Raw genomic sequence first — 15002 nt, 5'->3', positions numbered from 1 at the left:
CATAGTTCAAAAGGGGTGTGGGCATGGGTGGGGAAATAGGCATTTCTAAATTTGCGTGCGTAGTTACAGAATATGGTGTTTTGCGTGTAAATCTATGCGCTGGGATTTACACCACGGTTTTGTTGGTGTAAATGGAGGCATGTAGGTATAGGCGCTGGGATATCAACTAAGCATATTCTATATACTGTGCCTAAATCTAGGTGCCGCTTATAGAATACGCTTAGCTGGAAATCTTTACCGCATGGATTTTTTAGGCGCCGTATATAGAATCTGGCCCCTATCACCGTTATTCTATAACAAACCACATTAATTTTAGGAACGCTCCCATTTCCATGCCCCTTTTTTACAGATTGTGCGTAAATGCCAATTAAATCTACTTAGTGCCAATAATTGCTTGTTAAAAAGCCAATTATTGGTGCTAATTAGCTTATTTAATTAAATTGGACGCACAATTTTGGCGAGTTTTATAGAATTAGGGGACTGTGCGCTAACTGGCTGGCACACTAAATAGGAGGCAGTAAGCTCTCCTACATTTTAACTGCAGCGGGGTACCATGTGCTATTTGGTAATTTAACGTGGGACCAATGTTAGAAAATGCTGGTTCTGCCCCCACAAATTGCTGCATAAAATTAGTAGTATCATATGGTGTATTCCCACGTTTAGCTGCGATAACTACAAATTTTACCATGGTTTAGTAAAAAAAAAAAGCCCCTTAGAAATATAAATGTTTATTTTTCCCAAACTGTTACAGAGCCCTGTGTCCCTTGCTAGTTGTTTGACCCCCCCCCCCCCCCACCCCTAAACAAAAAAAAAAAGGATACAGTCACTGGGGGCTTAAGGGCACAAACTCCCTTAATTCCTCCAGTACAATGCTGATCATTTTTCTGAATCCTAGACGTCCCAGGTAGCAGGTGTGAAACCCAGCATTAATCTGTTTGGACATAGACCATAGACGTGCATGCCCCTTCTAAAATGAAGAATACACATTTATTTGCCAACCCCAGTCCCGCCCAAAACACCTAGAGCAGGCTTGTCCAACCTTTTACTGTCAGGGGCCATATTTTATATTTTGTAATATTAGGAGGCCAAAACACCACCGTCATATTTTGCTGCATATTTAGTCAAATAGTGGTAAAATGTGATGATGCATCATCCCCTGCCCAGCCTCCACCTGGTCTCTCTTGCTCATGTAAACCCCTCCCCCCTCCCTAGTTTCTTTTCCCTCACCTGGCTTCAGCTGCAGAAGGGACTGCTGGATTCCTGCTTCCCCACCTTGATATGGCCCTCTGCAAGCTTTAGCCATGCAGTGCCGGAAGTTCAGGTTGATCTCATGGGACTTGAAACCGCAAGATCAATCCAAACTTCTGTCACTGTGTGGCTTGTGCTTACATAGCGCCAAGTAGCGGCAGGGAAGCAGGAACTGCCAAGCTTCTGAGGGCCAGAAAAAAAAAATACTTGGTGGGCCAGGTTCTGGCCCACTGGCCGCAGGTTGGACAAGCCTGACCTAGACCATGCCCTCTAGCAAGATGTCCATTTTTCAGTTTTACACATGTATATCCCAGCTTTGTAAAATCGGGATTTAAATGTTTATGCAATATAACCCCCCCCCCCTTTTTACAAAGCCATGCTAGCGGCTGCTAGTGCGATAATGCTTGTGTCAGCAATGACGCTTAGCTTTGTAAATGGGGGGTAAATGTTTAAGGGTCCTGTTTACTAAGGTGCGTTAGTGTTTTTAGCTTGCCTACACTTACCGTGCACGTTAACCATGTAGGCGCCTACAGGGATATTGTAGGCGTGTACATGGTTAACATGTGTACATGGTTACGCACGTTAAAAATGTTAACGCCGATCCAAGATGGCCGCGCTCTGTTAAGACGCTGTGGATCGTTTTTCCTGTAGTTAAAGAATGCCGAAACGACGAGGGAGAATAGCGGCTAGAGCCTCCCCGCTACCTCCCCCCTTACCTGGTCCAATTGACCGATACTTTCGACCACAAGGAGCCGTTCAACAAGGCGGAACGCCGCCGGTAGGGAATGCCGGCGATCGGGAGATATCGGCTTCCCCCGGCTTTGAAACCACTCTGAGCCCCGCCGCACGTACTCCGCCTCCCCAGCCGATTGGTGCGAGTTCCTTCCTCTCTGGATCGACGGGGTCCCCCCTGGAAGGTGTTAGGGGCCCGGAAGAACGTCGTGAGGAAGCTTCAATTCTATCTGAGGAGGGACTGGAGGGCAGTTTGCCCATGGAACCGCCGCGGAATGAGGGGAGAGGAGCTGAGGGACAAAGTGCGAGCCATGATCAGATGTCTGAAAGGTGTGTATTACCTAAAGAGTTAGTAGTCAACCAAGGGAAGTGACTTTAGACGCTTTATGGGATCTAGTATCTAACCTGGGACAGACTTTCTTGAAGCAGATTAATGATGTTTCACCAAAAATAAAGACCTTAGAAATTGACTTACAAAAAAAAGAGGAAGATATCAAGGTTTTGAAAGATAAAGTTGATAAAATGGACCACAAGATTAAAAGTTTTGAATTATTACAACCTACAATGATAAAAGACTTGACAAATCTCAGGTATAAAATGGAGACTTTTGATAATTATACTAAGAATCATAACCTGAGATTTGTTAATTTTCCTAAAATACAAAATGTCGCTCCTCTTGACATGTTGAAACGATATCTTCGGGAAGTTTTGAATGTGCCGGAACAGAATCTACCATCTTTTTCTCAAGTGTATTATATCCCAGGGAAGCGCCTGAATCAAGTAGCTGAAAATCCTATAGATATATCTCTCTTGCTTGAAACTTCTGACACTGAATTAGCAACAGCCGCCACTTTGGTGGCGACTGTTGCGTTATTGCCTGACAAGGATTGGATTTTCCGTTTGTTCTTCCGTAATAAGGACAAAACTTTTTTAAGTTTTAAAATCCTGTTATTTCCAGATGTCTCTAAGGAGACAAGACGACGGAGGAAACAATTTTTGCTCCTTAGGCCAGAAATTCTGCACTTGGGGGGTACCTTCTTTTTAAGATACCCCTGCAAGTGCATAGTAAGGCTTAGGGAGAAGAAATATGTATTTACAGAACCTGCACATGTATCGACACTTATAACCTCAGTAAAAAGCGAGAAGCATTAAAGAAAGGAACTTCTCCACTTAACAGAGTTTGGAATCCTGTATTATTTTCCTTTATATATTTCTCCCTTAGATTTACTGAAATCTTGGATCTTAATTTATGGACTTGAGTGTCACTTATCCTTTTGAGAATGTAATTTTATTTTCTCCTTTTTCCTTTGATTAATGTATCAAATTTGTTTGATATGGACACTTTTCCAACACAAGATGTTTCTTGTATATATTGTATAAACTAATAAATATTAAAAAAAAAATGTTAACGCCTACAATGCTGCGTAGTAAACAGGTTCCTAAATGCTGATTTATGCAAATCTGAAACCCAAATAACACTTCTAAACTAAGAACCAAAATGTTAAGGTCTGCCTAATCCCCTCCTTGATATATACTTGCTAATTCAAATACGTATAGAGAGTGTCTGTTCTAAAATCATTGCTTATATGTGAGTACCAATTGTTTTTTAACATGTGCAAACCTTCTAAAATCACTTCCTATATGTTTCCTCTTGTTCAATAACACTTACTTAAGACACTCAAGATTATGCACACAGTATGATAAGTGAGGAGGCAAATGATCATGGTAATTCTTCCACACACTAAGTATTGTAGAATGAGATGACTAATTGCTTTCTTGCCATCTTAAGTTATAAAATAGTATTTGGGTTTGGCCATAATTTCCCTTGTAATCTTCTAACATTCCCTCCCTAAGGCATGCGTCACTGACTTTTGCACTTCCTGTTGTTCTTAGCTCACAATGGCTCATCTTTAAATAGCAAGCATCTTCCTTCTGAAGAACTTGGCTTTTGCCTAATTACAGATGTGCCCAGGTCTTGTGCTTTAAATGAAAACAGCAAGAGAGAGATGTGATCCATCTTCCCTCTTAATGTTTGTTAAATTTAGAAAAGGTGGAATAGTGCCTAGTTTCAGCTAGTAATGTTATTGGTCAGAACTCAAGAGATTCTTAGTTTCTGGAGAGTGCAGAGATCAGTGTACTTAGCAGACAGTGAGAATGTAAATAGATAAATGTTGAACTCTTGCACCCTTCCGTGCTGTAAACAGCAACAATTTCATTGTTACCCGAGAGGACAGAAGAGATAACTGTGTGCCTTTGTCTTATATCTAAACACTAGTGGAATTACCCATATAGGTGAAAGTTTTTCATCAGAAAAGAACTCTGCAAATATTATTACTTTTTTTACTTAAATGTTATAAAGCTGGTTTTGCACTTGGTGAGAGTATGTAGAGAGAATTTTGACATCTGAATGATTGCATATTTTGTTGGTATCCAGACCCCTCTAGCAGCATCCAGATCCCCGACTTCCTCCAGTATCATCTAGACCCCCCAGACTACCTCTGGCAGCATCCAGACCCCCTGCCATAGGGGCTACCTAGTCCTGGCAGTGCTGGTCCTGGGAGAGGGTCTTCGGGCTGGAGCAAAACCCACTCGTTCCTGCCCAGTCTGGCACCTGTAAGAAAATGGTGCTCCTAGTAGTAGTTTCATGTGAGTATTCCCTCCCCCCCCCCCCGGGACTAGCACTATCAGGACCAGGTAGCCCCTATGGGAGGGGGTCTGGATGCTGCCGGGGCATTGCTTTGATCATAGTTATTGCTTGGCGATACTGCCCTCTGCGGGCAGTGTTACTGGTGTTCATAAACATATATACTATAACAGGTACCATACAGAGTGCAGTGGCTTCAGAAGTCCTGTGACCCCTGAAGCAGGCAGCCAATCCACCGAAACATGGACCCGTGTTGGGTCTAAGTTTGGTGCCTCAATAAAGAAATTTTCATCTGTTACTCCCATCTTGAGAGTCGTGAGTCACCCTCTGCTCTGTGATGCACCTTGCTGCCGGGGAGAACCAGCTCTGCAGTCCCGGGAGCATCGGCCCGATGCTCCCAGATGTTAAAATAATCCCAGGAAAAAGCTGGGGTTATTTTACTGTGCTTTTTTGGCCCTAACACGACTTCCAGCGTATCACCGCAAGTTGCATTAGGGTATGTGCATAGTAATGAGATGCAAAACATGCATTTGCATATTTTGCATCTCATTACTAACTAACCCATGGTAACTTAAATATCACCGTGGTATTTTAACTCAAGTGGTGTAAGGGTTAAATAATTCATGGTAAGGGCCAAATAACGTGCGTTACGGCCTTAACGCCACTTGATGAATCCCCCCCCCCCCCATATATGTTACTATACATTTTATTATGTTTTATTATACTTTTGATTGTTTTCTGTCCTGTCTGGCAGAGTGAATGTTTGTAATTCTTTTTTTTGGGGGGGGGGGGGGCAGCAGTTAGGTAGACCATGCTCTTGGAATCTCTATTGAAAATGGCCTCTATGCAATAAAGGTAGGGTCAAAGTTGTAAAGATCTCCAGATCGTGATTGTATCTTGTATACTATGAGATTATTTTATATATATATTTTATTTTAGTCAATATTTCCAAAATTAATCAAGCAAATGTAAAATACTTGTACAGAAAGTATGGCTTGACATCAGCAACATACAATTATAAAAAAGAAAGAAAATATAGAAGAAAAAGATTATTTGTCAGCCATTACTCAAGTCTACATTTATAGATCCAAGATATTAACGATGGAAATTCTAATTTAAACAAACTTTAAAGGAATTTCCTTCATCAGATAAACCACTAGACTTTTTATGGTATAAAAAAGGCCCGTTTCTGTATGAAATGAAACGGGCGCTAGCAAGGTTCCCCCCCTCCCCCGGTCTCTCCCTGTGTCCCCTCCGAGTTGCATGCGGTCCTTCCTCCCCTCTGTTTGTAGACACATAAGGCTATGTAGTGCAGTGTAAGCAAGGAAGGCAATTTGGTTAATCTCTGTTTCCCCTGCCCTGCGCAGCCGTCATCGCCATACACTCAAAAGAAAGCAAACCTGTGAGGTGCTGCATCCACGTTGTCGTTGAGGTGTTGGCGGGACGGCATGAGTGTAAGTCCCTCCCTTGCACCCTCCGATGTTGAGTCTCTCTGGCTGCCAAAAGCGGTTTTGTGCCGTTTTTGTACGGTCATTTTGGGCGCCATTTTGGTTTCGTCTGCGCACTGGCAGCTGAGTGTCAGGCAGGGGGAGGAGTAGGGAAACACGCGGACTCCTCCCGTTCTGTTGCGTTCCTTTCGTTCATCAACTCCTGCCGTTCTGTTGCGTTCCTTTCGGTCATCGAAATCGTTCCGCCCTCCACGTCATCAGGTTCGACGCGAGGGCGTGACAGAGAGACATGGTCAGTGGAGAGGCTTCACCACCACGAAGTAACAAACCCTTCATGGAAGTGGGTGGAGCTTGGGGGCTTCATTAGAACGTTGAGGTTGCGAATTATGTCCGGATGGGGCGTGGCTGAGGGCGGGTGCATGAGTGAGAGTGAGAGTGAGTGATGCTGACAGCCTACAACAGTACAGGGCTTCAGTGTTTCCCTGCCACACAGTGAGCTTCAGAATTGGAGGTGAGAATTATTTATATAGATTTGCATTAATATAAGATTGTAACCCCTCTTGAATGGCATTGCCAATGAGAGGGTACTTAAAAAAAATTTTCTCAATCAATAAATAAAATAAATCCATGTCCTGACATGGTTTGTCCTCACTTGTAACTAGGTTACTAGTATTGAGGTTGAAAACAAATGGAGCTGTTAAACCTGTCTGTTTGTCTCTCCCTGCTTGGATAATAATTCACACTGCCAGACCTGCTGTCCAGGTAGACTATTGCTCAACCACAAGTGTAGGAGAGAGAGGAATGTTTCAGAAATACCTCTTCAAAAGGTGAGAGCCACATCTACAATAAATAAATGCATAAATAAATACAATATATTCCGGTCAACATTCAAAGAGAACTGTCTGGATAAAGATAGGACAAAAAACTGCTGTCCTAACTTTATCCAATAGTTCAAGTATCACTGCTGTTCGGATGGTGCAGCCATCAACTACCTGGATTTAAATTATCCATCACAGTTGGCAGTTGAAAAGAATGAGAAGCAGAGCCAAACAAGTATATTAAAAGCTTTAGACAAGCCTCTAGATTTGCATGCACCTCCACCCCTGCAGACCCCTATGCTCTGTCCTATGAGTTTGATAATTAACTCAACAATCTTAATTGCATCAACATTAACACTCCAAGAACATTCCTGTTAAAATGCTTAGCTAGACATTTTCTTATGCAAAATTGCACACAGAAGTTATAGAATTCTCCCAGTATTGCATGCAAATGAATTGTTAAAGTAGGTGCTAATTGCGTTAACAATCTATAATTGGCTGTAACTGGAGTCAATTGGTGCCAAATGGCATTAACATAGGAACCTAAGAGCATAAACATTGCCATATTGAGACAGAATGAAGGTCCATCAAGCCCAGTATCCTGTTTCAAAGACTGGCCAATCCAGGTCACAAGTACCCGACAAGATCCCAGAACAGCAAAACAGATTTTATGCTGCTGATCTTAGAATATGCAGTGGATTTTCCCAAGTCCATCTTAATAATGGCTTATTGACTTCACTTTTAGGAAATTATCCAAATCTCTTTTAAAACCTGCTAAGCTAACTGCCTTTTTTTTAACCACATTCTCTGGCAATGAATTCCAGAGTTAATTACTCATTGAGTGAAGAGGTGTGGTAACCTTGTTATTCCACTTTTAAAGGTAATCAATAGAAATAAAACAAAATAAAACATGGAAAAGAAAATAAGATGATACCTTTTTTATTGGAGATAACTTAAGTTATGTCCAATAAAAAAGGTATCAGCTTATTTTCTTTTCCATGTTTTATTTTGTTTTATTTCTATTGATTATCATTGAGTGAAGAAATATTTTCTCTGATTTGTTTTAAATTAGTAGCTTCTTTGTGTGCCCCCTAGTTCTAGTATTTTTTGGAAAGAGTAAGCAAGCAATTCACATTTACTTGTTCCATTCCAGACCCTCTAGGCCCCCCCCCCCAATCCAAGCCCCTAACCTCTGATCACATCCCCAACCTCCCCCGATCAAGGCCTCCCATCCCCCAAAAGGGCCTACCATTATATTTTCATTGGTGGGCCAGTGGTCATTGGATTGGAGCAATCCCTAGTCGGTTCTGCCCAGCCGGCGCTGTTTTCAAAATGGTGCCTCTAGTGGTGGTCTCACATTACTACTGCTAGGAGTCATGTTTCCATGTAAGTGTCTTAGGTGTTTCCTGCCTGAATATTTATTTTATTTGTTGCACTTGTATCCCACATTATCCCACCTCTTTGCAGGCTCAATGTGGCTTAATATCAACTGGGACCTACATAAGAGCCATCAGCCTGACACAATCGGTTCAGCTGCCAATATTCAGTGCCAGGATGCAGCCTGATATTTATTTATTTATTGGGCTTTATTAACCGCCTTTATGATGAGATTCACCCATTGAATATCAAGGCCTAATTCTGCCTATGGCTTTCAGCTTTTAAAAAACCGCTGAGCGCTGCTGGCTGAATATTGACTGGATAATTCTTAGACTTTCAACATAGGTGTCCTGTTATACAAAATTACTCAGTGGCTATATAGTCAGGCAAACTGTCTGCCCGAGCCCCGCCAGCTGAAGAGACCTTTCTGCCTGGAGTTCCCCAAGCAGTCTGTACCATGCAGCAGTCAGCAGAGTGTTTCAAGCCACTGATGCCGGCACTACCCCTCCAACCTCTTGCACATGCTCAGTTCAATTGGCACCACCGTGCATGCATGGGAGGGGGGGCAATGCCGGTGTCGGTGGCTGGATATGCTCTGGTGACTGGCGTGGGGATTCTCAGGCCTCGGGGGACTCCAGATGATTCTTCAGCTGGCAGGGCCTGTAGATTCCCACTAGCCAAGGTATTTATCTTTATGGGGGGGGGGGAGAGGGTTGGACAGAGAGGAAATGTGTGGGTCATGCCCACCCAGTCCACCCCAAAATTGAGGTCTGGTTACGCTACTGCTCTGGGCAGGTAAAAATATGCAGCGGAGGTTCTTGGAATTTGTGTGATTGTTAAGACCTATTGTTTTATCTCCCCCCCCCCCCCCCCCCCCCCCGTTACAAGCCTCGCTAGTAGTTGCTGGTATGGTAATGCCCCGACACAGCCCATTCAAATGGACTGTGTCTGCATTGCTGTGTGGCTTTGTAAAAAGGAGGGGGGGGTGTTAATTCGGTGCTGTTTTTTGCTCCCTTTGTTTTACCCCTCCTTCCCCCTCCCAGAAGCTGCCATGCCAGAAATCTGCTTAGCCTGCCTAACAATGAAGCAGGTTCTAATAAGAGGTAGTGTGTGCAGTTCTCTCATTGGAGACACATTTACCCTCTAATTCTACAGTGGTGGAAATAAGTATTTGATCCCTTGCTGATTTTGTAAGTTTGCCCACTGACAAAGACATGAGCAGCCCATAATTGAAGGGTAGGTTATTGGTAACAGTGAGAGATAGCACATCACAAATTAAATCCGGAAAATCACATTGTGGAAAGTATATGAATTTATTTGCATTCTGCAGAGGGAAATAAGTATTTAATCCCTCTGGCAAACAAGACCTAATACTTGGTGGCAAAACCCTTGTTGGCAAGCACAGCGGTCAGACGTCTTCTGTAGTTGATGATGAGGTTTGCACACATGTCAGGAGGAATTTTGGTCCACTCCTCTTTGCAGATCATCTCTAAATCATTAAGAGTTCTGGGCTGTCGCTTGGCAACTCGCAGCTTCAGCTCCCTCCATAAGTTTTCAATGGGATTAAGGTCTGGTGACTGGCTAGGCCACTCCATGACCCTAATGTGCTTCTTCCTGAGCCACTCCTTTGTTGCCTTGGCTGTATGTTTTGGGTCATTGTCGTGCTGGAAGACCCAGCCACGACCCATTTTTAAGGCCCTGGCGGAGGGAAGGAGGTTGTCACTCAGAATTGTACGGTACATGGCCCCATCCATTCTCCCATTGATGCGGTGAAGTAGTCCTGTGCCCTTAGCAGAGAAACACCCCCAAAACATAACATTTCCACCTCCATGCTTGACAGTGGGGACGGTGTTCTTTGGGTCATAGGCAGCATTTCTCTTCCTCCAAACACGGCGAGTTGAGTTCATGCCAAAGAGCCGGTGGGGGGAAGAGGGGTTGGTGGTTGGGAGGCGAAGATAGTGGTGGGCAGACTTATACGATCTGTGCCAGATCCAGTGGTGGGAGGCGGGACTGGTGGTTGGGAGGCGGGGAATAGTGCTGGGCAGACTTTTACGGTCTGTGCCAGAGCCGGTGGTGGGAGGCGGGGCTGGTTGGGAGGAGGGGATAGTGCTGGGCAGACTTATACGGTCTGTGCCCTGAAAAAGACAGGTACAAATCAAGGTAAGGTATACACATGAGTTTATCTTGTTGGGCAGACTGGATGGACCGTGCAGGTCTTTTTCTGCCGTCATCTACTATGTACCTTTCCATGAGAGATTAATGCCTGCTCATAACGTTCAAAAAATGCATCTGTCTCATAGCCATTTTCAAACTGGAGAAATGTAGGGGTTTCATGTTCAAAAATACGTAAGAACTTCCAAAATGAACAGCCATTTTCCAAAATAAAATGTCCAAATTATGAACTTCAAAAATCCAGGGACAGGGGCATCTGTCTGGTAGCATTTGTAAAAAAACAAAAACAAAAAACAACAACAACAAATGGCCGCACAGATATCCCTGCAAAGCAGAGGGGCAGCCTAGTGGTCAGTGCAATGGACTTTAATCTAGGGCACCCAGGTTTCTCTTCTACTGCAAATAGTGAGCCCTCCTGAGACAGGGAAATACCTACTGTACTTGACTGTACACCACCTCAATAGCTTTCAGGCTTGCAGGTGTCTTTAATATTTAGGTACAATAGGAGGGGCATAATCGAATGAAAACGTCTATCTCCATGGGCGTTTATCTCTGAGAACGGGTCCGTGAAGGGGCGGACCGAACCGTATTTTCGAAAAAAAATAGACGTCCATGTTTTATTCAACAATGTGTGAGCTGGGTGTTTTTGTTTTTCAGCGATAATGGAAAATGAAAGCACCTAGCTCAAAAACAAATAAATCCAAGGCATTTGTTCGTGGGAGGGGCCAGGATTCGTAGTGCACTGGTCCCCCTCACATGCCAGGACACCAACCGGGCACCCTAGGGGGCACTTTTACAAAAACAAAAAAAAAGGTAAAAGAGCTCCCAGGTGCATAGCACCCTTCCCTTGGGTGTTGAGCCCCCAAATCCCCCTCAAAACCCACCGCCCACAAGTCTACACCATTACTATAGCCCTAAGGGGTGAAGGGGGGCACCTACATGTGGGTACAGTGGGTTTGGGGGGCGATGTGGAGGGCTCCCATTTACCAGCACAAGTGTAACAGGTGGGGGGGGGGATGGGCCTGGGTCTACCTGCCTGACGTCCACTGCACCCCCTAATAACTGCTCCAGTGACCTGCATACTGCTGCCAGGGAGGTGGGTATGACATTTGAGGGTGAACATAAAAAGTTGTGAAACGGCATATTTTTGTGGTGGGAGGGGGTTTGTGACCACTGGGGGAGTCAGGGGAGGTCATCCCCGACTCCCTCCAGTGGTCATCTGGTCATTTAGGGCAGTTTTTGGGGCCCTATTCATGGAAAAACAGGGTCCAGGAAAAGTGCCCTAAATTTTCGCTAAAAACGCATATTTTTTTTCCATTATCGGCGAAAGGCGCCTACATAAAAATTGCCAACAACTGCACACGCAGATTTGGACACACGCAATTTAATTGAAGAATGAGCTAATTAGTGCCAATAATTGGCTTTTTATCAACCAATTATTGGCAGTAATTAGACTTAATTGGAATTTACACCTGTAAATTTAGGTGTGAGATTCACGGCGCAGGGTCATGGGTGGAATGGAGGCATTCCTAGCATTTATGCATGTTGTTATAGAATAAGGGGGGGATAAAATGCCCAGTTTAGGCGTGTACATTTGCACCATTCTTCAGCTGGTGCAAATGGCCAGGCCTAAAGTTAGGTGCAAGTCCTGGGCGTAAGCTTGTCTAACTTTAAGCGTGGCTTATAGAATAGTGCTTTTTCAGTGCTGATTTTTTTGGCACCATATATAGAATTCACCCAATACTGCTGCATTCTGTATATCGCGCCTAGAGATCTGTGTTGAAATCCAGATGGATTCTATAACAACGTGCATAATTTAATTGCCTTAATAAGCTAATTAGCATTGATAACAGCATTTAACAGGCAATAATGAGCACTAATAAGAATTTACACACACAACTCGCTAAGCGTATTCTGTAATGCACTGTGCCTAACTTTTAATGTGCACAGAGAAAAAGGGACATGTTTATGGGCGGGGAAACGGGCATTTCATGGGCATTCCAAAATTTACACATGTAGTTACAGAATATGGCCCTCTGCACCTAAATCTACATGCCAGGATTTATGACACATTTTCATTGGTTTAAATGAAGGTGCATAATTTTAGCCGCTGGGATATCAACTAAGCTTATTCTATATACCATACCTAAATCTAGGCACCATTTATGGAATATGCTTAGCAGTGGCGTAGCTACATGGGGCCACGGTTGGCCCTGGACCCCCCTGCCGACGACCCCCTCAACCCCCCCTCCTGCCGCCAACCCGCCCTCGCCGTCGCCTACCTTTGCTGGCAGAGGACCCCCGCCAGCCAAGGTCCTCAGCTGATCTGCAAGGCTTCGTTCTGTTTCTGTGAGTCTGACGTCCTGCACATACAGTGTACAGGACGTCAGACTCAGAAACAGAACGAAGGAAAAAGAGGACCTCGGCTGGCGGGGGTTGGGGTCCCCCACCAGCAAAGGTAGGCGACGGCAAGGGAGGGTTGGCAGTGGGAGGGGGGGTTGAGAGGGTCGTCGGCAGGGGGGGGGGGTCAAAGTTGTTGCTGGTGGTGGTGGCGGCGGGGAGGATCGACAATGGCAGGGAGGGTCGGCAGCGCCGGGGGGGGGGGGGGCTAAAATGTGCCCCTCACCTCGGGCTCTGGACCCCCCCTCCTGCCGAAGTCTGGCTATGCCCCTGACACTTAGGTAAAAATGTTTTCTACGTGGAGTTTTTAGGTGCCATATATAGAATCCGTCCCCCTCCATAGGGAGTAATTCTCTATACATTGCCTAAAGTTACACATTGGGATGATGCGCACTAAGTGCGAATTTTATATTGGCAGTTGTGCACACAATTGCTGTTGCAGAATACTAGCATAAGTCCGTATTTTCGCACCTAACTTTAGGTGCAAGCATTACCTCAGTGGCTGGTGTAAATGCTCATGCCTAAATGTAGGCAGTTAAGTGCATAAATGCTGGTATAACCCACATGTGTAACTGCCTGACACGACCTTGGACTGCCCTTCCTCTCCTAGGTCCATGCCACCCTTGTAATTGTGTGCAATGGATTTCGTGTGCGCAATTTGCAGAATCTCGATTTAGAGCAGTTACACATGAAACTGCAATGGTTAGTGCAGTAGGCTGAGGACCAGATGAACCGGATTCACTTCCCACTATGGCTCCTTGTGACTCTGGGCAAGTCATCTAACCCTCCATTGCCCCAGGTACAAAATAAGTATCTGGATGTAATACGTAAACCGTTCTGATTGTAACAACTGAAAGGTGGTATATCAGACCCCATCCCCTTTCCTCCTTTTCTTTCCTTAATGCCAATTAGCACCAATTATAGCCAGGGGCATAGGCAGGCTCAGGGTAGTCTAAGGGGACAGCATTTCACCTTATTTCCCCTCCCTCATTCCTGGTGGCGTAAAATCCTACCTTTGCTGGCAGAGATGCCCAAGACCCACCATCTGACGTGGTCCGCAGGCTGAGTCCTCTCCTATGCTACCTGAGCAGTGAAGAAGATGGCGGTGTGCTTCAGCTGCTGGTGCCGGCACTCCCGCACATGCTCAGTTCATGCCACTTAACTGAGCATGCCCGGGATGCTGGTGTTGATGGCTGAAGCCCACTGCCAACTTCACTGTTCCAGCAGCACGGGAGGGGCTTGGCCAGTGGACCGCTTTAGCTGGCAGGGCTTGGGCATTTCTACCAGCCAGGGTGCCACAGTTTTGGAAGAGGCCTGAGCCCAAACTGAGGGGCCATGGTCCTCAAGGCCCTACTACTGTTATGCCACTGATTAAAGCCAATAATTGGTAGTTAAGGCCAATTAGCAGCTAATTGTGTTAAACTACGTATACGACTGACACTATTCTTAGTGTAAAATTGGATGGCAAGTTTATAGAATGAGGGATTACATTGTGCGTTATAAACAATGGTAATGTTTTATTTTGAATAAGCAAATTCTACAGGTCACTTTTCCCAGTTCTATCTTTTTCAACTGGGAAAAACAGCATGCAGAAATATGGACGGTTCCTTATTAAACAAATGCTGTATTTTACAAATCTACTCAAAGGGACAGAAAGAGAACGTATTCTGCTAGTTAATACACAGAGGTAAAGAACAGATTGTTCTGAAACAGAGCTTGCTAATTCAACTAAACCAGGTGGCTCGATTTCAGCAAGAGTTTTGCCATAAACACTGAATCAGAGAAAAGAGCTCAGTCGTTTTTCCTGAAATTCAAGTAGATGTTAAAGCCAGATCTGCCGATTACGCCTAAACCTTTGCTCTGGTGTTTTGGACCACAAGAATCTAATAACCGTAAACCTTAAACAATAATTTCAGATTGGATTTAGTTAGCTGATATAATTTCCAAATGCATTTCTTTTTGCTTTCCAGCAAATTGCATACAAGTCCTTGACCCAACCTCCATCTAGTGTGAAAATGGTTAGCAGAGGTAATTGGAGGCATGGTGGCTGATGTTTGCAGTAAATTTGGTAGGTTGATATGGGGAATTTATCATGCAATAAAAAAAAAATATCCAATACCTCTCTGTGTTCTAAGCCAGTAGTTCTCAACCCAGTCCTCAGGG

Source organism: Microcaecilia unicolor, chromosome 8 (genome assembly GCF_901765095.1).
Source record: "Microcaecilia unicolor chromosome 8, aMicUni1.1, whole genome shotgun sequence".
In the NCBI taxonomy this organism is placed as follows: domain Eukaryota; kingdom Metazoa; phylum Chordata; class Amphibia; order Gymnophiona; family Siphonopidae; genus Microcaecilia; species Microcaecilia unicolor.
Note: the sequence above shows the minus strand (reverse complement) of the source record.